Source organism: Notamacropus eugenii, chromosome 4 (genome assembly GCF_028372415.1).
Source record: "Notamacropus eugenii isolate mMacEug1 chromosome 4, mMacEug1.pri_v2, whole genome shotgun sequence".
Taxonomy (NCBI): domain Eukaryota; kingdom Metazoa; phylum Chordata; class Mammalia; order Diprotodontia; family Macropodidae; genus Notamacropus; species Notamacropus eugenii.
The window spans coordinates 169,680,261-169,705,635 of NC_092875.1; the positions used below are offsets into that span (position 1 = coordinate 169,680,261).

At 36.7% G+C, this 25,375-nt stretch overlaps 1 protein-coding gene and 1 non-coding gene across 4 annotated transcripts in view; one reads left to right on the plus strand and one right to left on the minus strand.

Moving 5' to 3' along the window:
* The window catches only part of GMDS (GDP-mannose 4,6-dehydratase), a 761,839-nt gene that overhangs the window by 76,729 nt on the left and 659,735 nt on the right, over positions 1-25,375 (plus strand). The gene's annotated exons all lie outside the window — the stretch shown is intronic.
* Positions 20,294-20,366, minus strand: TRNAK-CUU (transfer RNA lysine (anticodon CUU)). The gene has a single exon. It is a non-coding gene; the product is annotated as a tRNA-Lys (tRNA).

A 25,375-nucleotide genomic window follows, 5' to 3' on the forward strand; every position in this document is an offset into this window, starting at 1 on the left:
TTACAGATGAGGAAACTGAGGTAGACAGAAGTTAGGTGGCATGGCCCAGTGTCACACAGCTAGTAAGTCTCTGAGGCTGGATTTAAACTCCATTCTTCTAGGCCAACATTATATCTGCTTAGTTGTCTGTGTATTTTAGAGATCATAACTATCAGATATTTAATACAAATTTTTTCTCAGTTAAACTACTTCCATTCTTATCCTAGGTAATTTAATTCTGTTTGTATAAAAGATTTCCAATTTCATGTAATCAAAATAATCTGCTTTATCTTTTATAATTGTCTCCATTATTTGATTAAAAATTCTCTTTTTATCCATAACTGTGAAAGGTATGTGATCTGCTGCTTTTCTCCTTTTTTGGGCGGGCGGGTTCCATGCCAAAATGTTAAATGCATTTTCTTTCCCTTGTATTTTTCTTGATGGTTTCATCTATTTATGTCTTGCTTCCCTTACCAGGTTGTAAGCTACTGAAGACTCAGGACTTTTTAATATTTGCACACTTTTGGTTTAAAAACATACACACATACACACACACACACACACACACACATACCTCATTCACATGCAGACATTCTTGGGTTCACAGTAAAAATGTTAGTAAGTGCTAGTTGAATTAAAATGATTACTTTCTCTCTTACTCCCCAGAATGATTGATTGATTGATCCATTGTCGAGGACTGAGACAAATGGGCTGTCCTATCCCAATTTCCACTAGGCATAAAAGGTCATTAAATTATACATAACCTTTTGATCAATTGAAATGTATGTCATTGTCCTTGATGATACTTTGTGTCTTTTTTAAAATGTCACCTCTCTCCAGAAGCCTTTTGTGATTTCCTTACTTGTTTGTGTATACCCTACCTGTATTTATCTAACAGTGAGCATGTATCCCTGTAGTATAATGTAATCTCTTTGAGAGCAATGTCTTTCTGACTCTTATATTTCTCTAGATCCTAGCACACTGTGTGGCACCCAGGAGTTACTTAATAAATGATTTAGGATTGATTTAAACATTTAATAGCTATTTGTTGACTGTTTAAAGCATGAATTAAGGAAGAAAACTTGTTTGAATTATTTTATCTTTGAAAATACTTTATGAGTCTCACTTTGTTCATCTATAAAATAGGTGGTTAACATTTTCAGTGCCTGCTGAACAGGGTTGTAATAAAGAACAAATGATCTTGTATATCAAAGGTACTTTCTGTTAAGCATTGTATTACTATAAACTGATACTTTAATCTATCTAGCATGCATTTTTTTAGAATAGAGATTTTTGAATGATAGGATTTCATATATCAATTGCTTAGATTTTTCTCTTTCAAGAATTCTTGGCAACAATTGGATGGTTTTAAAGAAATTAATACAATGAACTTATCACATAAATGGTATATGCATAAAATAAAATGGGAAATACTCAGATGAAATTCTAATCTTTAAAGTGCACATTTGATTTGAAATTACAAGACATCAAATATTAATTAATACTATTCTAAGTAATTTGATTCCCACTCTTTGACTGCACAGGTTTTGATAAGTGAAACTGTGTAGGAGGTTATATGGTTTTTAATACTTGTCTGGGAGAAGAGTTTTATCTTTTCTTTACCTCCCTTTTTTTTTTAAACCAGACTAAACCATGGCCCTTAGTATGCTTCAGTGCAAATGCTTGAAAGCAACTGGAAGAGACACCAAATATCTAGATTGTTTCCTAGCTTTTGCAAGTTCTTCTGACATGTTTGATTTATTGCATGATAGACTAGCTAACACATTGCCTGCTTCTGTGGAAGTAACAGTAGGGACTTGTTACAGATTTCTGGGTAAACTCATGTCTGTTTAGCCACTTCAAGTCTTTAATAGAAATCTACAATCAGTGCCCTTGGCCTTCCTATGGGATCCAATATATTAAGATATATTGATTTTGGTAGACCCCTGTTAGATGGCACACTTGCATTTTTCAAGGGATAGTCACAATGTTTGAAAAATTATGGTATGATAGCATAAGATTCTTACCAAACCAAAACAGTCACAATAATTAGAAAAGGAAATTTATTAGGTAAAAATTCACTACTCATATGTCACAGAATTTCTTTTTCTTTTCTTTCGTGTTTTGAGGGGCATCTCTCTGTTTTAATGGCATGGTACCATATATCCATCATAGGTGGCTGGATTTACAGCTCTGTCCAAAGTGCTACTTTCCTAACAATTAGAACTGTCTAAAAATTAATTGATCTGCCATGATTGGAAATGGATTCTACCTCACTGGAAGTTTTCAAGTGGAAAATCAGTGACCTCTTAGTGTAGATATCATAGAGGTCAGATGCAGTTTGGACTGGGTGATCATTGAAGTCCTATTTAGCCCTTAGTTTCTGTGATCCTGGTGGCAATTCTGAGACTACAGGCTATAGATGGATATGTATGTATGTATACATGTATACACATATACACACATGCGCATGTTTATCTTTTTGACTAAAGGTATGGGGAATGGCAGCTGAATACACACCCATGAGTTTGTTATTATTGTTTCTGAGGACTGCCCTGACTTACTACAGGATAAATTTATTGCTAATTTCCTGTATTCTATGCTTTAACAGAGAATTAGATAGGGGAAAGAACCAAGAAGTTTAATTATAACACTCAGTGGCTGTGGATATGAGGAAAGGAAGAAAAGAAGGAAGGAGGATTTTATACTTCTTGATCCAAGCTGTTAATTCTTTTTTTATATCTTTCTTCATAGCCCTAATTTCTTTTACTATTTTCCCTCTTTACTACTCTTCCTTAGTTTTTAAGATAATTTTTTGTATCTTTTTTTAAAACTCTTCCAGGAATTCTAATTGTACTTGTGTCTAAGCTGCATTTTGCTTTAAGGGTTTGTTTATAGATGTTGTTGAGTTAATCTGTTCTGTTTTTGTGTCATAAGTAGCCATTTATGAGCAGATTCTTATTATTTTGCTCATTCTTCTATTCTGCTTCTTGACTTTGAACTTTAGTTTAGTGTTAGATTCTGCATGTATTTTTGGAGGGGAATTTCTGGCCTAGGAGTTTACTAATTCTATCTATCCTTTTCTTTCTTCTGCTTCAATATCTCAGGCTGGGTTATTGCAAGATTTTAGTGTTCTCAGAGTGAGGAGGTACGGAATGAAGACTGCTCACTGCTGAGTCTGAGCTTTGCAAGTTCTTGACCCAGCTTGGGTATGTCAGCTTGTGCCTGGTTCGGAATTTCAATAGTGTGCTGCTAGTCGCAGCTACTATTAGCCTGATAGGAGACTCTGCAGGTTCAGAGTGACTGAATTGTAAACTTCCCTTTGATCTGGGACTCCTGATCTGGTTATTCCACTACAGACTTCAACTGTGTGTCAATTGGAATCCATATTCTATTTCTGCAATCAGAGTCACATGACTGCAATTTGCTTTTAAACTTGTTTCTTGTTCAGTATATAGCTAGGGCTTGCTAGCCATTGTTCCTCTCCATCACCCCTATGTGCAGATCCTTAATTTGGCCCAATCTGGATCTGGGTTGTAGGTAAAGAACTTGTTCTTTGGCACTTGTTCCTTCACCTTGTGCTACTTCAGGAATCTCCTTCAATCTTAGGTCTTTTTCAGTGCCTAGATGCTGTTATGCTTCCTGGAGCATGTTTCTATCCAATCCCTATCTCCAGTGTCTACAGACCTCTCTGTGTCTACCTTATGCCACCCTGGACTGAGAAAATGACTCACTCTAACTATTTTCTTGGATTTCCTGGACAGAATTTGTTGGATTTTCTAGATCTTTACGGAAAAGCTTTGGTGAAGGAGTTAGGCCATATTTCTTCATTCTGCTCTACCATTTTGATTCTACTTCTTCCTTCCTTCCTCCCAATTTGATGAAGCTAAGAATGTTGGATTGAAGTTGCAAAGAGGGAAAGTTAGATTTAATGAGAGGAAAAGAGGAATGGGCAATCTTAAGAGGTAGGTGCCTTCCATTGGAATGCTTTAAGTAAGGCTGAATGACCACTTATTAGATGTATATTAATAAAGATTCTTATTTGGGGATGGTCAGACTAGATGACTGCTAAAATCACTTTTAACTTTGAAATTCAGTGATTCTGTGAACTGGATTTAGAATGGTAGTTTGAATGGAAATGTCTAAGAGAATAAGTAGCCCAGGACCCTGTTTTTTTTTTTTTTTCCTCACTTTGATCAGTAACTTGGTTGAAGGTAAAGTAGGTTTATGAAGTTTTCAGATGACAAAGCTAGGTCTAGCTAACATATTTGATGACAGTCAGGATCTAAGACATTGACTAAAGTATGCTGGTGGTATACTTTAAGACTTATCACTTAACCTCAGCGTGCCCCAGACAACATTATAAGTTGTGGAACAGGTTCTGATTTCTCTTGTTAACAGGAATTTCTTCCTTGAGAAATTCCCTTACTTTTACTCTCCCTCTGTTCTTAACTCTGTAATCTGGCTTCTGACCTTATCATTCAACTGATACATCTGTATCTCTGAATTATATTTTTAAAATTAATCATAATTTCCTTCAGGATCATCTATCCCTTTCTCAGCAAGCCACTCCATATAACAATATTTAAGAAAAAAAAAAGAAGAGGAAGAGGAAAACAATATCAGTATAACTGATCAATACATTGAAAACAATCTGAAAATATATGCAGTGAATCTCAGTCCCATCTCTGTGAAGGGGTGAACTGGGGGTACCTCTCATCTCCTCATTCTTTTCTCCCCTATATCCTATTCTTTGTTATGTTCTGTTTATTCTGTCTTCACAACATATCTCAAATACTCTCCCTTCTGTCCTCTGACACTGTCACAACTCTGGTGTAGTCCTCATACCTGGACTCTATTACAATAGCCTTCTGTTTGATCTTGCCTCAAGTCTCTCCCCACTCCAGCTATTGTCTAGTCAGCTGTCAAATTAATCTTTTTAAAGTACATCTCTGTTCATGTCACTCTTCTCTTCAACAAACATCCCTCTTTCCATCAACTCTAGTGACTCCCTATTACCTTTAGTATCAAATATAATTCTCAGTTAAAATTTTAAAGCCCTTCATAACCTGACCTCTTTTTTTTCATTCCGGTCTTCTTACAACACTCCCTGTAGTCTGCAATACAGTGACAACAGCCTCCTTTTGAGCCCTCATGCAAGAAATTCCATCTCCCCACTCAATGTGTTTTTACTAACTGTCCCCCATGTCTGGAATTCTCTTCCTTTTCATCTGTGTCTCCTGGTTACTTTCAGGTCTCTGCTAAAATCCCATCTTCTGCAAGAAATTTTTTTTTTTTGCCACCTTTAATGCTGGTGCTTTCCCTCTGTGGATTATTTCAGATTTATCCTATATGTAATTAGCTTGTACGAGTTGTTCAACTTCATTGAACTTCTTTGGACTGTGTGCTCTTTGAAAGCAGGGCCAGCTTTTTTACCTTTCTTTGCATTCCCATTGCTTAGCTCTGTGACTGGCAGATAGTAGGTGCTTAATAAATGCTTGTTGACCTGTAAGTTTCCTATATTAATGAAATCACAGATCTATTTAAAAATAAAGTCTAGCATCTTAAATTAAAGAAATTAAATGCATTAATACACAATGGGGGATATTATGGTTATGTGATAGTTGAAGTACAAAAGTTTTTGGTGTTTCATTAGTAGTCTGCAGTGTGACAGGCAGCCAAATGTACCATTGGTATCTTAGATGGTATAAAATGAACCATGTTGTACAGTATAAGAGTGGTTATACTTCTCTGGACTCTGACTTGATTAGACCACATGTTTAATTCCAGGTAAGACACTTTTGGAATAAACTATAATGGTTACAAAAGAGGCAGATCAAAATGTTGAGGGACCTAGAAGCCACACTCTTTTGAAGAAAAGTTGAAATGACTGGCATTATTTAGGCTGGAAAAAGAGGAGGCTTGGGGACAAAGGAACATGATAGCTTACTTCTGTAATTGAAGATCTTTTGAGTGGAAAAGGGAGTGGACTTGTTTTCCTTGGCAGGAGAGGGGAGAGCCAGGAACAATGGATGGAAGTTGCAGTGAGGCAGAATTCAGCTTAATAGAGGGGAACAACTTCCTTATAATTAGAGCTGTACAAAAGGGGTACAGGCTGCTTTGGGAGGTAACAACAACAGTGAACAACAATAACAATAACCCACAAAGATTGAGAGCTGGGAGGGACCTCAGAAATCATTCTTGTTCAACCCGCTTTATGAGTGACTTAAGTGATGACAGGTCATATAGGTAGGTAATAAAAGGTAAAGTTGGAATTTGAATTCAGCTCCTCTGAAGACAAATCTAACATTCATGCTACTCTACCATGCTGCCTCTCCTAAAGAACAGATTTTGTTTAATACCATATTTTATATAACTGTAAGGTTTGTGAGGGCAGCTAGGTGGTGCAGGGGATAGAGTGCCAGGCCTGGAGTCAGGAAGACTTATCTTCCTGAGTTCAAGTTTGGTCTCAGACACTTACTAGCTGTATGTATGACCTGGTCAAGTCACTTAACTCTATTTGCTCATCACTCTAGCATCTTCATGAAGAGATGGACATGACTAAAAATGACTGAATAACAATAACAAAAGTTTGTGAAGTGTTTTCCTCATTACAGATCTGTAAAGCAGATATTGCAAGTATTTTTTCTCCCATTTAGCAGTGGGGACATAAAGTCAGAGAAGGTAAGTGACTTTCTGGAAATTCCACAAATAGTAAGGTTCAGTGCTAGTTTGGATCCTAGGTGCTCTTTCTAGCACACCACAGGTGAGTTCCTTGTCATAAAAGTGCCTCCTAGCAGAAGCAGAATGACTTACTTGAGAAGGATGATGTAAAGGAATTTCTTCTCAGTTAGCTAACTAGATAGGCTGATCTTTGCAATTTTATTATTATCTGGTTTTACAATAGGAAACAAGAGGTAAGGAAAGTGAATACTTACATTGTGAAATGATGAGCCATAGTTTTCTACAGTAGTTAATCTCTAGGAGTTAGTGAAATTTAAACATTTCTTTTGCTTTTTAATATCATCAGAAACTTTTATTCTTAAAAAAAACAGGCAAGTAACACCTATGGGTTAGAAAAATGAACTATTCCTCAAAATGTGATAAAAGTTCAATTTCATGAAGGCATATGTGTCAGAATCTTATGAATTTAGGGCCAACTCATGTAGAGACTGAAAATAGTGACATATTGTGTTAGACTTTTTTTTGAGGATGTAAAACATAATGTTTATTGTATGTGCAGTAATTACTGTACTTTGTCTCAAGAAATTTGCATGCTACTCTATGTATATGTGTATAGAACAGACATAAATCAGCAGCTGAAATGTTCAGAAAAGGTATTATTTAGGTGATGCTATTTGAGCTGGGACTTGAAGGAAATTAGAGATTCTAAGAGGTAGAGTATAAAGGAAGTGTGCTCTGGGCATGGGGCACTGATGTTGCAAAGGTGCTGAGATAGGATCTTGTGTGTTTGGGTATGAGAAATAGGAAGAAGGTCTTGTGCCTAGGACAAAATATACATGGAGAGTGATATGTGTGTTGTTGTTCAGTTCTTTCAATAGTGTCCAACTCTATATTACCCCATTTGGGTTTTTTTGTGTTTGGCAAAGATATTAGAATGCTTTACCATTTCCTTCTCCAGGTTATATTACAGATGAGGAAACTAAGACAAAGAAGGTTAAGAGACTTGTCCAGGGTCACACAGCTACTAAGTAACTGAGGTCAGGTTTGATATCAGGGAAATAGATCTTCCTGACTCCAGGCCTCTCACTCTATCCACTGCTCCAGCTTGCTGCCCTGATGTGTATGTACTAAGGCTGAAAAAGGAAGTTGGAGCTACAGTTATAAAAGGCTTTTTCCCCTGTTTTTTTCTTCCTCTTTCAGTGTTGTTGATTTTTGCTACACCTCTACAAAAAACAAAACAAAAACCACAGTGCCCACCCAGCTTAGTCTATGGCTTACTTGTATTTGGTTCCTGTTTTGGATCTACGTTCCATTTTCTTGACTCCTACCACCTTCCTTCCCTCCAATAGGGAATTGCCCTTTGCAACAGTGATTGTGCTAGTCACCCTAGGGCAGATACCTCATAGATCTACCTTTCATGGTTGCATAAGCAAATAGAAACCCTGTTCAGAAGTAAAATTGATTTGATTCAAAAAACCATAAAAGACCATCATAATCTATTAAATAGCTTAGAGATCATCTACTTCCACTTCTCTTCCTTCCACCTACCCCTTCCATTTTTCAGTTATTGAAACCAAACTCTAGTGAAATTGTGATTTGTCCAAGGTGACGCAGGAAAATGAGTGACAAAACCAAAGTGAAGACCTAAGCCTTTGTGGTTGTAGACCATTCTGCTTCCCACCATTCCACACTTCTTCTTTCTGATATGTTTGACTAAGGTCACACTTTTACATTTCTTTTCAACGACATTGCTATTATGTGTCAAGTGATTTTTTAAAAAATTCTTGTTTTTTTTCAAGCCAACCAACTTTTAAAAAAAGTACCATCTTTCTCATAAGATTTTTTAAATGCCAGTGTAATAGGAAAGCTCAGTTGGTTTGGAATTGGGGAATGTAATGACTCACCATTAAATAAAATGATGTCAATGACATTTTCATCTTGAGAGCCAAACATTAGTTCAGTAATACTCTTTATCTTTTTTTCCTGTCTTCATTAATTCCAGAGGGAATAGATGCCTCATAATATCTGTATTATATTCAGTAAGATGTCTCACTTGCTTGAAATTCCTGATGTGGAATTTTATCTTCAGCAAGGCTACAACAGCTCAGCTCACTGGAAAATAATCCCCCCCTTGGGTTTAGTAGCACCACATGTGATTTAGCTCTGCCAAACTCAGTAGCCCTTATCCAAGTAAGTCTATGTAATATGAAGTACCACCAGTTCTATTGTATATATCAGTTTATTTTATACTTCGTGTTAGTATCTGGTTTCTGAAGAAGTAAAAATATTTTCCCTTTGATGATAAAAGTTTATCTTCTTAACCTCTCTCTAATCTTGGACATCAAAGTTGAGGGGAAACAAAAGTATCTGACACTATCTCCTTTACAAAGTTGCTATGAGGTATGCTTTATCATCTGTAGAGTACTATTTAAGAGGACTGGGCTTGAGGGTCTTCTTCAGTCACTCTGATCTCTGGTACTATGAGTTATTAACATAATCATCATCATCACCTCCACTTTCTAGATAAGGAAAATGTATGCTTTCCAAAACCATATTTTTATTAGTAAGGAAACTATGAAAAGCTGACTTAATCCTGGAGCCCAAGTTTTCTGACTGCTGAATGCTCTTTTCACTAGAAATGTTGTAACTTCTTGTGTATTGGTTGGTTTTTTTTGTGCTTTCTATTAAATATTGAATTCTGTTAGGAAGTTTCTAAATCATACTTTGATGGTAAGCTATACTTTCTATTTGAAGATCTGGAAAATACTTTAGGTGTCATTTTTAAGCAGATGAATTACTTTTCTTTGTATATTGTTAAATGTAGAACTACTGTTTCTAAAATTTAAAGATATTTCTACAGTTTGGATTAGATAATACCTTAAAAATAAAAAAAAAGACTTGAGCTTTGGGGTTGTTATGTGGAAGAAGACTTAGTTAAATGGAAGAGAATCTTTAATAATATTTTGAACTTATTTAGAACATTATCATTTTTTAAAGTACTTTGACATACTTTATCTTACTTGATTCTCAAGCCATTTGAGGTAGTGATTGTCATCATCCCTATTTACAGATGGAAAATTGAAACAAAAATTAATTGGGTTGTTCAAGGTCCATTTGTTGTTATTCAACTTTTGTTGTGTTTGACTCTTCATAATCCCATTTGGGGTTTTCTGAGCAAAAATACTGGAGTGGTTTGCCATTTACTTCTCCTACTCATTTGACAGATGAGGCAAACCCCAGGCAAACAAGTTAAGTGACTTGCCCAGGGTCATACAGCTAGCAGGTGTCCTAAGGCCGGATTTGAACTCAAGTCTTCCAGACTTCAGGCCGAGCACTCTATCCACTTAGCCAGGTTTACATTTTTGTCCCCATTGATTGATATTTTTAAGAGATTTAGGGACCCCTGAAACATCAGACCACTGTGCCATTTTATTTAGTTACGTAACTTTCAGGGTTGCAACAGGGATAAAAATTAGGGGACCAAATGTGATGGGTCTACTCTGGCAGGAAGTGATCAGAGCATCACAGAATTTCAGAGTTGGCAAGAAAACTTGGCAGTAGTCTGGTCCAGTGATGTCAAATTCAAAGAAAAATGGTGGCCACTAATTTACACAAGGATTCCTGAAGGCTACATAATCATTTAATTTTAAAATGTTATCTTTGTTTTATTGGTTTTTTTTTTTACTTATTTTGTTCAATATTTCACAATTTTGTTTTAATTTGGTTTGGGTCCACTTGGAAGTGTTGTAAGCTGCATGTCATGGTGTGTTTTGCACCTCTGATTTCAGTCTAACCCATGCCTGTAAAAAGAATCCCTTCTACCACATACTCAACAAGTGGTTGTTGCACATCTGCTTGAAGACATCTAGTGAAGGTGGAGCTGAGAGTCATCTCCCTATCTTGGGAGGCAGTTCCTTTCACTTTGGAGTCATTTGTAAGCAGCCTTTCTTTCCATTGTTCCTTTTAAAGGTAGAGTATGGAATTTAAATAGATGTAGCCTCTTAATTTCTTTCTATTTCTGAGCCAAAAGAGAAGATAAAAGCTAGAACACTGTTTTTATAGGTAATAGATTGTGAGGATGAAGCAATAGCCCAAACCTGAAGGATACTTTAACCTAGAGAAGGTCAATTACAGTGATGTCCTGATTAACATATGCCTTGGGAAGGAAGGTCCTTAGTCATATTAAAAATGAATCTATGCATCTAAATCTTAACACAGCCAAAGTACTTGGCTTAAAGATTTTCAATACAAAACTGTCCTTGTGTAATTTTAAGCTACAAAAGAACTTAGAGATTATTCAGTTCAATCCCTTCTTTTACAGATGGGAGAATTGAAGCCAATTGAAGATAAATAAGTTCTGCATCCTAAGAAAAATTATTAAAGTTATGTCCCTAAGCATATCTTTGTGTGTTTTTTGTCTCCTCATTTCCCATAATGACTTTGGCCTATCTTCTCCTTGTGAGAAAAAGAAAAAAAATAATGTTGACCTTTTATGTTTGTACTGCTTGCCATTATGTTTTAATAATAGTAAGATAGTTTTATATTTTATATAATGCTTTAAGGTTTACAGAGTACTTTACATATGTAACTTCATTTGATCCTCAGAACAACCCTGGGAGATAGATACAATTATTATCCTCATTAAAAAGGAAATTGATGCTGAGAAAGATTAAGTGATTTGTCTCATGTTATAGAGCTACAAGTAGTTATGGCAGTATTTGAACTCAGAATTTCCTGACTCCAAATCCAGCACTCTGTTCACTGAGTTTCATTTCAGTTACTCAAACTAATGTGTTACTTCAGTCAGATGTTTTCATTTAAAATATTTTACCTATTACTATGGAATCAAAATCACTTTCCCTTTTTAAGGCTGGAATTTTAGACGTTTTCAAGGAGTAACTTACTCAAATAATTCTGAAAATAAATTACGTTTAGTTGTATGATCAAAATCTAGAAAGGGATTTAGAGATCATGTAGGTGGAACTCCTCAATTTGTAAATGAGGAAAATGAATTCTAGACAGGTCATATGGCCTGCCAAGGCACATAGGTAAAAAATTTGCAGGAAAAAAATTGGAACTGAGGTCTTTTTAGGGTGACCTGGAAAAAGTCAGAAAAGAGAAGCCTTTATTTTATCATACCATATATATTAGAGTACTGGTTCAGAGCCTCTGGGAAAAAGCAACAATCAAGGTTATAATTTTCATACCTTACCTCTTTATAGATGCCTCATTTAACCTTCATGTTCATCTTGAACTTTTTTTTTTAAGGGTCTTAAGCTTCTACCCCAGAAAAGTTCTTCCACATTTCATGTAAAATCCACTCCTTTCCTTGTAGCTTTCCTTCACTTAATCCTCTCCCTTACCTCCCTCTGCCCTAAGACTTCCAGGTACATTTTGCATCTTTTCTGGCATGTATGATACAATAAAACCAACATCTAAGTGTATACTTTCTGCAAGTACATTTTAAATGATTTGAGTATTTTTCATGTCTGACTTTTTTCTTTCCCTTTTGATAGAGTAGTATTATGTGAAGTGTTACTGTATTATAGTTTGAGATTATACTTTTCTGATTGATAGAAATGAGTGGAATCTGATATTGTCTTGGACATCACTATTCTTTGTTTCTACAAAAGTGCTAATTAATTATGTCTTGGGAAAGGGAACCTAAATTAAAAGTAGCAAAAATGTCTTCCCTTTAGACTATTTCCTTCCCTGCTTTTCATCATAACTTTAGAAAATAAAGAGAAACAGAGAAGTCTGTGACCATTCTTTCTAATTATCTCTCAGTGTTGATAGCTTTTGACTTCAGATCTTCACGTTAGTTCGTTCATGCAGACTCCAAACAGGGGATACCTTTTTCCTCTTCACTTGTTAAAATTCTTCTCAGGCCTTTTTTCTACTCTACAGCCTTCTGTGATCCTCTCAGCTAAAAATATTCTTTTCCTCCGATTTTCTGCTAGTATTTATTCTTGAAGTCTTCTTTGCTCCCATCATACTGTGCCTTATACTGTACTTAACTCTCTTCTCTTCTCCTCCCCCTCCCCCTATCCCTAGGAGATTATAAACTCCTTAATGGCTAGGGCTTCATTTTTTTAACCTTTTATTTCTAGAGCCAAGTAAAATAGTCTATCCATATTGATGGACAGTATGAATACAATTTTATTTAATTGAAATGTACTAAATCTCAGGAATTGATTCCTGAGTATTTCCTTTCAACAGTAAAAGTAGTTCGATAATTTTTGAGGTTATGAATTTAACCTTAAAGGTTTATAGTTAATTTACTGTAATAGCTTCTTCTTTTTAAAATGTTTCTTTTCAGAAGTCTTGAGTTAACAAGTAATATGGCCATTATTTTTCTAGAGTGTCAGGCAGTTAATAGTCTTTTATCTAAGTAATGTTTTTATTTTAAATATTTATGGTATGAGTCAAGAATTTATAGTAACAGGAAGGAGAAAAAAAATCCATGGAAATAGTAATAAGAATTTCTTACAATGAGACAATCTATATCCAGCCTGTAGGCCTTTGCTATTATTCCATCAGATATCACATCCTAAACTAGTTCAGGACTCTCCAAGGAACAACTTGGAGTCAAGTGTTGCTGACTGAATACATGATTAAATTCCCTCTCATTCAGTTTCCCAGCTCTGTGTTTGAAGACACTATTCTCCTAGAGGTATCATGGGACTTGAAAAAATTTCAGATCCTGGAACATTTTTTATGAAAGTAAAGGGAGAAAGCAAGTTAGTCTCAGTGGCCTTGTGCAGTTCCAACATTGATCATTAATTTTTCTGTACATAAGTTTTTCCAGAAGATTTAGCTATATATGGCCTCTTTCTTGACTGAATGTTAAAGACTTCTGTGCTGTTGCCTGTGCTTTCCTAAATAACTTATTAGATTGATAAGACTCTTGTCTAGGCTCTTTTTTTTTTTGATCATGGCTTTCAGGGAGGCCCATAATTTTTAATTGTCTCTCCTGGATCTATTTTCCTGGTCAGTTGTTTTTCCAGTGAGATATTTCACTTCTCTTTCATTTTTTCATTCTTTTGGTTTTGTTTTGTGATTTCTTGGTTTCTCATAAAGTCATTGGCCTCCATCTGTTCCATTCTAATTTTGAAAGAACTACTTTCTTCAGTGAGCTTTTGAACCTCCTTTTCCATTTGGCTAATTCTGCTTTTGAAAGCATTCTTCTCCTCATTGGCTTTTTGAACCTCTTTTGCCAGTTGATTTAGCCTATGTTTCAAGGTGTTATTTTCTTCAGCATTTTTTTGTATCTCCTTTAGCAAGGTGTTGACCTGCTTTTCATGCTTTACCTGCATCTCTCTCATTTCTCTTCCCAGTTTTTCCTCCACCTCTCTAACTTGATTTTCAAAATCCTTTTTGAGCTCTTCCATGGCCTGAGCCCATTGGGTGGGCTGGGATACAGAAGCCTTGATTTCTGTGTCTTTCCCTGATGGTAAGCATTGTTCTTCCTCATCATAAAGGAAGGGAGGAAATACCTGTTCACCAAGAAAGTAACCTTCTATAGTCTTATTTTTTTTCCCTTTTCTGGGCATTTTCCCAGCCAGTGACTTGACTTCTGAATATTCTCTTCACACCCACTTGGCCTCCAGATCCTCCCAGCCAGCACTTGGGGTCTGAGATTCAAATGCTGCTTCCCAGCCTCAGGGCTTTGGGTGGGGGCAGGGCTGCTATTCAGTGTGAGATTAAGTTCAGCTGCTCAGGTGGGGGCAGGGCTTCCTCATGGGCTCAGTTCCTTCAGGGGGTTTATGCAGAGACCTTCAACCTGCTTGGGGAGCCCTTGTCTGCTGCTGACTCTGCTGCTGCCTCCCAAGGGGGTCTGAGTTATGGGGGCACCCCACTCCCCTCTCGGCAAGCCGAGAAGACCCTCTCACCAACCTTTGGGGCCCACGGGTGGAGGGACCCACGGGGCTGCTGGAGATTCCATCCCTGAAGCCCGCTCGGATCCTCTCCTCTTGGTGCTGCGCGGCCAAGGCAGGGCTGGGCTCAGCTCCGGGTCCGGGTGCGACGGACTTTTCGCGTCAGGTTTTCAGGTCCCTCTGGAACAGAAATCTTGTCTGCTCCATTGTTCTGTGGCTTCTGCTGCTCCAGAATTTGTTGGGAGTTCTTTTTTACAGATATTTTATGGGCTGTGGATTCGGAGCTAGCGTATGTGTGTCTTTCTACTCCGCCATCTTGGCTCTGCCCACCCCCCCGTTGATAAGACTCTTGCATGATGATTATTATAGTAATGGTGGTTTTAGTTACACTCTCAAGTCCCTCAAAATACTTTAAAAATATTTGTCAGCTTGTTTGTGATGTCAGTAACGAGTATTAAACTCATCCTATGTACAGATAAGGATGAAAGTAAATTATTTTTAGCTTATTTCTGGAAAGTTGGCAATGGAGCATAATTTATTTACTTATACTCTTGAATTAAAGTTTTTATAATTTTCTTTCCCATAAATTAATTCAATGAACTTCACCAACCATTTATTGAGCCCCTACCCTGTTTGAGGCCCTCCAGGGTCCAGAGATACAAAGATGAAAAATGGCCCAGCTCCAATCCTTAAACATGTCCTTAGCTCTTTTATTATTAGACAGTTTCGGTTTTCTGGTTTCTAACAATTCTCACCTCCTGCTTTCAGCAGGTATCACTGATCTATTCCAGGAAATATGACATGCACACAAATAAGTATAATACAAAGTATTATGTGGTAGGAGCAAGAGACAACATGCTCTAGAAAATGTGAGGAGGGAGGGAACACTTAGCTTTGGGGATCAGAGAAGTTTTCTTGGCACCTGAGTTGAACCTTGAAGGAAGAAAAAAGATTTTAGTAAGTAAGGATTAGGAAGAAGTACATTCCAAGCATAGAGGGACCACTGGCACACATGTATGAAGACCAGATGGCAGGGTGAGATTGGAGAACTTACCATAATTTGTCTAGAATACAAAGTACAAGAATGGGAGTTAGGTGAAATAAGGTTGGAGCTAGATAGTAGAAGACATTAAATTGCCAGGGTGAGGCATTTGTATTTTATCCTGTTTGGTAGTAGAGAGCCACTTGTAGATAGAAGAACTTGATTGTGACATAGTAAGAAATGTTCCTAGTTTTGACTTCTGTGTGAAAGATAACCCACAGCGGGGAGGAGATGGAAGTCAAGAAAATTTAGGAGACTTCATCTTATGATAATCCAGGTAGAGTTAATGAAGACTTGAACTAGGGTGGTAGCAGTGTGGGTAGAGAGGAGGGGTGGGTTCAAGAGATTTTATGGAGGTAGAACTGACAGGACTTGGAAACATACATACAATCTGTGGATGAGAGAGAGGGAAGAGTCATAGATGATCATTACAGTTTGAACTTAAGTGACTGGCAAGATGGTGGTGTCTGTTTCACAAATAAGGGAATTTTGGAGACACAGCTTGGGAGTGAGGATAATAAATTCAACTTTAGGACACTTTGAATTTGAAGTGCCAGTGGGACAGCCACCATTTTGACTTCATCTTTAGCTTTTATTATATCTAATATATGTAATTTATTAATTTTAAGGTCACAATGTTAATTGAACATATGAACTATTATTTTTGCAGTTGGTTGATATGCTTTTTTTTTTTGATAAGAGATATAAAGCCATGAACATAGGATATTGATTTTTTTTCTCTAAAGATTTCTGAGATATTCAGATGTAGAATTTTAATAGTTTTGACATCATCTGTTCTGGCTAAATCAAACTTTAGATTTCTAGACAGACCCTTATTTGGTTGATTTTAACATAGCCTTACTTTTCTTTCTCTTAAAATAGTAGATTTTCGATGGCTACTATTTAAAGGATGCATCAGATTCCCTCAACTTCAAAAGCACATTAGAAATGTAATATTTATTAGTAGTATCCCAAATGTTGGTTGGGAATGACAAGTTTTGGCTTCACTGAATGAAGCTTTTCTTTTTCTTTAGAATAAGCCACCCATCCTTGTGGTGATCCTTGCTCCAGAAATGTGGTAACTAATATGTAGACAGTTGTTAATCAGTCAATCAACAAACATTTATTATCTGCTATGTTCTAGGCACCGAGAATACAAATGTAATAAATGAAACAGAGTTTACACTGTAAACTGTAATAGGGATGGCAACAAGTACTTATATAGTTATACACCAAGGATTAGAAGGATTTTTAAAGGTTAAGCAGAGGAGTTTATACTTTATCCCAAAGGTAACAGGATTCCATCAGCATTGATTAAATAGGGGAGTAACTTGGTCAAATCTGTGTTTAAAAAAAAACAAATTCTATTTTAGTCACATTGAGGGTGAACTGGAGTGGTGAGAGCCTTGTTTAGCAATTGATTTGATATGTGAAGAATCCAGAATAATACTGAGATGAAAAATTTGGGAGACTGGAAGGATAGAACATCCCTTGGACAGAGATAATGAAGTTTGGGAAAGGAGAAGGTTGGAGGGTGAAGATGAGTTTAGTTAGGGCCTGAGTTTAAAATGTTTCTGAGAAATACAGTTTGAAAGATTCAATCACTTAAAAGTGATGTGGGAAAGCCAGAACAAAGCTCAGGGAAGAGAGCCTGGGGCTTTCTTTAGGCTGGGAAATCATCTGGATAGAGATGATAGTTAAAATCTTTTGAGCAGATACAAAAGAGAGAATGTAGAGGGAGAAGGGAAATGGACCCAAGACAGAGCCTTGGGGATCACCAACAGTCAGGGGACCTGATAGATTATTTCCTGTTCACTCTGTTAGCCAGCCAATGGACCTTGCTGTTTCTAACCCAGGACATTCCTCACTTCTGCCACTTAAAGTTCCTACTTTCTCTTTATTACTAAGCTAAAGGGCTGACTCTTCCACTGGGCCTTTTCTGATCTCCTCAGCCTCTTGTTTCTCCTCCATTAAATTCTCTCCTATTTATTCTGAAGACATTTTGCATATAAAAATATAAACTCTTTGTTGGTACTGATTTTTTTTTGCTCTTTTTTCTCCAGTGCCTAGGACAAAGCCTATTGATTCTTAATAAATGCTTAGTGATTGATTAAAAGGTTCCTTTTGCTTTTATACAAGGTTTTCATAACCTTAGGAATTAGATCTAAGAAATTAAGTCTTTAGTAACTGGGTATACCTAATCTATGGTTAATAGGGAGCCACTGAAACTTTTTGAGTATCTGTGTAATTTGGTCAGGCCTGTGTTTTAGGAAGAATGCTTTGAGAATTGTGTGATGGATAGATTAGAGAGGGGAAGAGACTTGAGGCTGGGAGACCAATTAGGAAGCTATTGTTAATAATCTAGGAGGGAAATGATGAGGGCCTGAATTTGCCTGGTATGGGATGAGGGAAAAGGATGGATGCAAGACATGCAGAGGTTTCAAAAAAGAAAAAGATTTGCCAACTGATTGCCAACTGTGAGTGAGAAGAGTGTTGAATTGACACCCTCGCTTTTGAAGCTGGGTGACTTGAAGAATGGTAATGCCCCAGAGAGAAACGAGGGAGTTCAAAGGAAGGGTGGATCTGGGGGAAATCGAATGTTTGGTTATGGAAATGATGAGCTTGATGTTTATCCAGAGGGTAGTTGGTGAGAGAGAGGGCCTAGGTTTGGATCTATAGATTTGGGAATCATCTGCATAGAGATGAGAAATAAACCCCTGATAGCTCATGAGATCACTTGGTGAGAAAGTGTAGAGAGAAAAGAGAGCCCAGGATACAGGAGCACTCATATAACATAGGGGTCCTAATATGGATGATGAACCCGCAAATGAAACTGAGGACTGCTTAGCCAGGTAGGAGGAGAACCAAGAAAAAATATCATAAAAACTCAGAGAGAAGACAGGTAGTCAATAACAGCAGGTGCAGCAGCAGATACTATAAAGCAGTGAAGGATGAAGACTGAGAATTTGGCAATTAAGAGATCATTGGCATCTGATTTTACAATGCTTGGAGATTTTGTAGCTTGGTGCATACTTATCACAGTGCCTGGCACATAGTGTATGCTTTTCTTTAATGGTCTCAAAAGAAGCTAAATATGATCTTACATGACATTGAGAAGTCTAGTATTTAGATGGAGAGATAATGGTTAGGCTGGACTCTGTCTTGGTCCAGTGACATTTGGAGTGCAGTGAGCAGTTGGTGATACTGGAATGAGCAGAGAGACTAGGGAGGAATGTAGGGATCTAGGAGATATCTCTGTAGAGAGTGAGCCTGTGGGTGCAGATAATGACATGAGAATGAATATAGAAATGGAATAGAAACAGGTCTAGGACAGAGCCTTGGAGCATACCCACAGTTAGGGGGCAAAATCTATTTTCCCATTTGTAAAATGAGAATACTAGACTGACCACTAAGTACCTTTCTAGCTCCAAATCATGATCCTATGAACTTGATGATTTTCCAAGGTCCCATCCACACACACACACACACACACACACACACACACACACACACACACACACACACACACATACACACATATTCTCTCTCTCTCTCTGTCTGTCTCTGTCTCTCTCAAATTATAGGATTATCTTTCAGGAAGGGAATAGTTAGGGAAAAGGTTTGTGAGACACACAATGTTCAAAATGTTTTTCCTTTAAGAGACTTGACCTCATCACATGTAGCCAGTTAGTTTCCAGTATTATGCAGATATTTGCTTGTCAGAGTATTTGTCCCGGCGGACATATTAGTGTAGTATATAAAAGACCTTTTATTGAGTCTCATTTTTTTCTTGAATGAATTATATTCTTTCTTGATTTATTTTGTCAGCTCTTTCAGGTTTATTGATGCAATGGCTCTACTTAATGACTGGCATTGTTGACATATCAGAGTTCTAATCTGACTCTCTGGCACAGTAGGAAAGTCCTTTGAAACCTAAATGTTTAACCCTTGTACTTACTTCATGGAAAGTTATAGAGAGCAGTTTCATTTTAGAGCCATGCTTTTCTATTGTCTGAGAGATCAATTGTTATTTTATTTGAAATTAATTTCCCAAATATCATGTGCTTCCATCTTCAAAATTCATTGCAAGAGCTTTTTGGGGATGCCTATGTATATCTTAGGTCTTAGCCACTGTGTGGTTGTAGGCATGCCATCGTATTCTTTCTCTCTATAGAAAGGGGTCTTCTGTTTTGCTAATGTTATTGTAGGAGTGTTTTTGTGTTATTAGTCAACCTGAATTAAAAACATATTTTTCCTTTGCAAACTATATATTTAAAGGAATATTTGTGTTGTACTTATTATTGAGATTAAGCATGAAAAAGGGTGAGTTTAGAAATAAGGGGCAGGAATTTGTCCCTAAGTAGGTAGAAAATTAGAGAAGTGTGCATATAGTATGCTCTATCCCAGAGTGGACCTAAAGAACTGTTTATTGGGGAAATGCCATTGTTGCTGTTGTTATTGTTCATTTGTTTCAGTCACATCTGACTCCTCGTGACCCTATCTGGGGTTTTTTTGGCAAAGATACTGGAGTGGTTTGCCATTTTCTTCTCCAGCTCATTTTACAGATGCAGAACCGAGGCGAAGAGGGTTAGGTAACTTGCTCAGGGTCACATCGCTGGTAAGTGTCCAAAGCCATATTTGAACTAAGGAAGATAAGTCCTCTTGACTTATTGTCCAAATCTGACACCCTGCTCTCCACCATAAAGAAAAGTGCCCAGTGTGGTGCTTGATTCCACAACCCTGAGATTAAGAGTCTCATGCTCTACTGACTGAGCTAGCTGGGCACTCTTGAGGAATACCATCATGTCCTTAATTCCTACCACTGGGCATTTTTTTTTTTTTTGATACTAAGCTCAGTCAGTATGGTCAGACCTCTGGCTGTAGGTAGAATCTACAGGATCAACACTCCAAACTTTTACTTAATATACTCAGTCAATAAGTATGTATTAAGCTCCTAGAATATGCCAGGCATTGTGCTAAGTTCTGGGAGTTGCAAATAAAGTAAAAAACTATGTCCCTGCCTTCAAAGAGCTCACATTCTAATAGAGAAAACAGTATTTAAAAAGAGGTATATAATGGAAAGCTTGTGTGTTTGTCCCTTATTCTTGAAGAGGACCATGACATCAAGATGATGACATGACTTGCAGTTGACTTTGATTTGAGTGAGGGAGGGGTGTACAAGGTCACCAGTCTCACTGAGCCATCTGGGTCCAGTGGCCAGATGTTCATCAGGACGACTGGAGATGGCCCAGGATGCAATGTCTAATGGAAGGAAATCTCAAAGGGAAGACAGGAGGGTGAGGACTATATAGTGAAAGGTCTCCTACAGGAGGTGGCATTTGAACTGGGTCTTGAAGGAAGCCAGAGGAAGCAGGAGGTAGAAGTGAGGGATGAAGAGCATTCCAGATGTGGGGGATAGCCAGTGCTAAGGCACAGAGTTGGGTGATAATGTGTTATTTGAGAGGAGCAGCAAGAAGTTCTGTGTTGTTGGGTCATCAAGTATGTGGAAGGTAGTAAAGTATAAGAAGCCTGGAAAGGTAGGAAGGGGCCAGGTTGTGAAAGACATTAAGTGTCAGACAGGATGTCCTCAGAGTCTTGGCCTAAGAGCATGGCAGCATTTAACTGACGCGTGTAGACACCTAGGAGAACAGATGTTAAAGGCACGAATGGCTACTTGTCCCAGAAGGTTGGCAGCCAAACCACACAGAACAAATAGGGAAAGGAACAGAAAGGCATCAAAACACAACAGTAATGTTTCTAGGATCCTTACCTGCTTGCTTGAACTTTTCATAGTACAATGCAACCCAGTACAATGTAGTACAATTCACTTCGGAAGTAAAGTAATGGACTGATCTGGCCTAAATGCTTTCTCTTCTCTGATCCAGGTGCTAGTGAAGCTTCTATATTTCATCTCTAGTTGTGAGACTCCTCCACCTGCTGATGGAAAAGACATTAAGAGGCTAAAGATATTTCTGCAAGTAAGCAAGCTGTAAAAGCTGCCTGGAGGGCTGGGCTGGCCAACTGAGCAGAAATTGTTGCCTTTACTGATTGAGGGCATTGTGAGTGAATCAGTATCTGTGTGCACTGGTATAGGATGTGTGTCTCAATTGTGTACATTGTTGACTATGAATATCTTGATAAACTGATATATTAAATGCACATCTAACTCAGAGAGAGATTTTGTCATTTGTGGTCAAGTAGCTCCTTTTCTCCCTTTTTGGTGTTGTCCAAAGTCCTAGAGTGTCAGGATATTCTAAGGGAAAGTAATACATTAATGCCCAGCTTTATAACCTTTTGTATTCTGCTTATGTAAGAAACTCCCAAGCTAAGCAACTTTTTTTTAGTGGCATATTTTAATGTCTATTGCTAATTCTCCTCCCTTCCTGATTAGGATGTGTATCTTCCCTTCTGAAATAAAGGGAATATTTATATAAATAAATATATAAATATATATAAATAAATATAAATATATAAATAAAGGGAAAGTATAAAAATTCCTCATATTTGTGTTTCTTGTGTGTATTGGGAAGAGCACTAGAATGGAACTTAGGCTTATGACCCTGCTACAAACTGTGTGACCTTGGGCAAATTGCTTTATTTCTATTTATATAAAGTATTTTGACGAAGTGAACTCTACAAATCTAGAATTCTGTGATTCTGTTTACAACATACATCTTAATGACCTAAGGAGAAGGTTTTATCCTAGTTTGCCATTCATATGTTGAATAATTAAAGTTGATAGGACATTGTGAGGTTATTTTTCTTTATTAAAAACAATAACAATATAAAAATGATTGCTTTTATATTTGAACTGTGTGTGGTTGTGTTTGAAGGAATATTACTTATGAAACGTTTCCTTTTTATCAATTAAAGGGACAACTCCACCGCACCCAGAGGTTATAGATGTAAACTTAAAGTATAGACTTGTGTTTTTATTTGGTTAAAGTGCTGTGAAGGGAACATAGGAACTGGAAAGGCAAAGAAAAGGTCATTATGGGAGTTGAACATGAAAGAATAGTGCTTTCATAAGCAAACAGGGCATTGATGTGGTCTTGGGGGCTGTGGTTTGTATTTGCTATAGTTACTATCTTAGAGACAATAGTGAATCAGACGTGAATCAAGGCAAGCAGGTTTTAATGCCAGTTTCCAAACAGAGATGTCTCCCTTAGATACACTGGGAAAATCGAAAATAGACCTTTTATTTGTTCTGCTTCTCCTCTTACCTTTGGACAGCATAGGAGGCACAGTTAAATAGTGCCAACCAGCATTAGCTGAAGCACATAATTGTATTGGGTAATAGAGGAATTTAAAAATTCCTGTTTTCCCTGATGATTCTCTTTCACAAAATGTCCTAGTGGTGAAATACTTTTGCAAGTGTTCTCATTCATCTTCAACTGATGCAAGAACCCAGTGGCTTGTGGTTTCCAAATTACCAAAGGCCTAATTTACTTGGCATGTGTTTCCCTTTTTGTGTCTATAGACTTCCTTTTGGCAGCCAAAGGAGTTAACTCACATGGCCAGTTGAGTGTTGATGTCTTTGGTTGGGAGGGAGGTAACAGGTGACTCTTGGGATTCATCACAAGATAAGTGGTCCTTCATACTTAGGCTAGTAGGTTAGAAACAAGCCATTGAGTTCAGACAGAAAGTATCAACTTTGATTCTCATTTCCTGACATACATAAAATGAATACAAGGTTTGTGGCTCACATCCTCTCCCTTTTGCTTTCCAAAGTCATTACCCAGTACATCAATCAGTCTCCATTCTAGACCATCATTACAATACACAAGTACAAACATCCTAGCATGTTACAATTGACTCTTCGTTTCATCCATGGTCAGAAAGATAAAAATGTATCTGGATTTGAGTTACTCTCGAGGACTAATGAAATTAGCTGGTAGATTTGGGTAGTCATAGAAAGCTTGCTCTCTTACTGTGATTTTTCCATGGGTTCAGCTTTCATTGAACTTGGTATTTTCGACAAAAATGTAAATTCACAAAAATAAGAAGGAATAAAAATTGAATTACAAGGTTCAAGGATAAAAAGAAAAATAGAAGCTCATTTGTATGTTTCACTCATTTCCTTCCTCTCTACTGGGCAATAAGTTCCATCAAGCCTTTGTATTTTTTTTTGCTTTCTAACATAATGCTCTGCACACAGTAGATACTTAATAAATAGATGTTCAACTGAGTTGTGAAATGTTATTAAATTGTACTATTTTAATATTTCCCCTAGGTGAATGTAAAAATAGATTTGTAGAACAACAAGGATGGAGTTTTCAGCTTTCTCATAAAAGCATTGAATACCTTTTCATTATTTTTTTATTTTACCAACACTGAAAATTGGTGGGGGGGGTTTTGTGTGAATATCACAATAATCTAAATGAAAATTTTAAAATATCAAATCTTCTTTGGGGAAATGGCAAAAAAGGTTTTAAACAGACTTATTTTCAAAGATTTTAATCATTAGCACCTTATTTGACCATGGAATAAGCAAGCAAGTACTTTATATGAGACCATAACTCAGGTTTTTTAAAAATATATTTACATTTTTTACAATTTTTTTGTATTATCAAAGAACGCCCCTAATTACTTATTTGGCTGTTTTATATTTGTGGATTGAGGAATTTTTCAGATAATTTTGGAGAAATTACTTATCTCTTTGGAATTTTCTTTTTTCTTAATCAAAAATTTAAAATGTAATTTCAGGGAGATAAAATTTCTTTGATTCATATAAGGAAATAACAATTTAGAACTACTGACTTTCTCTGGAAAGGTGTTTAAACAAAGATGAAAACTCTCTTTGTTCTTATCTTTTGTACATCACATTTTTGCCTGGCTTATTATATTTGACATATAATGCAGAGGTAGGGGTGAAGCATTTGTTTTTCTGGTTCTGTTTCCAGAGTTTGCCATAAGTTCAAAGTCTTGAATAAGATACCAATGTCAAGTAAAATGATTTAAAGGAAGCAGACACAATGTCATCTATTTCATTTAACAAAATGAAGCAGTGACTTGTTAGAGATACTGACTTCCCTAAATCATTAAAATGAAAACCTTAATTTAAGATTGTTGGGGGAGTTTGAAATGATTTATGTCCGACAAATTCTAAATGTAATAATGAACAAATTTTTATTTATGTTTGGTATAATTTTCTTACAGTCTAAATAGACATTGTAATATAGTGTTTTTTCAAAAGAAAGTTGTTCTGATAACTACATCTTATTGTTTGTAATTTATTTTTAAAATTTCCAAATCACTTTTTAAAAATTCTTCAGATTGTTTTAAAAAGCCAATTTGTCAGAAAGGTTTAGTTTTCTAGTTCCTGGGTTGAGGGGAGTATTAGCATATCTCTTCTATTAACACATAACTTTTTCCCCAAAATTGTCCCACAGTACTGAGTTAAGTGAACAATGTGAAATAGTGCTTTGTATTTTCCCTCAAACAATCTATATGTTCTTACGTTTTGCTACATGTAACTCGCTAAGCCACTCTCAGCCAGATTTAAATGGGTTGATACAGTAAATTATTATATCTTAAAATTAAGGAAATAAGATTCAATTTCAAATTTTGAATTCAACAAGGATTTACTTAGTTCCATTATGTGCCAGACGCCAGATGCAAAGATAAACAAAAAAGAATTCTTGTCTTTGTGAAACTTACATGGGTGTGTGTGGGGAGAAAGGTAACATTTAAGCAGGTTAATAAACCTCGTTACTTGGAGAAGAGAGCTTTTAACAAATGGAGGCAGGATGCAGGCATTCAGGAAAGCCTTGCTTTGAGGCAGGAGTGGAGC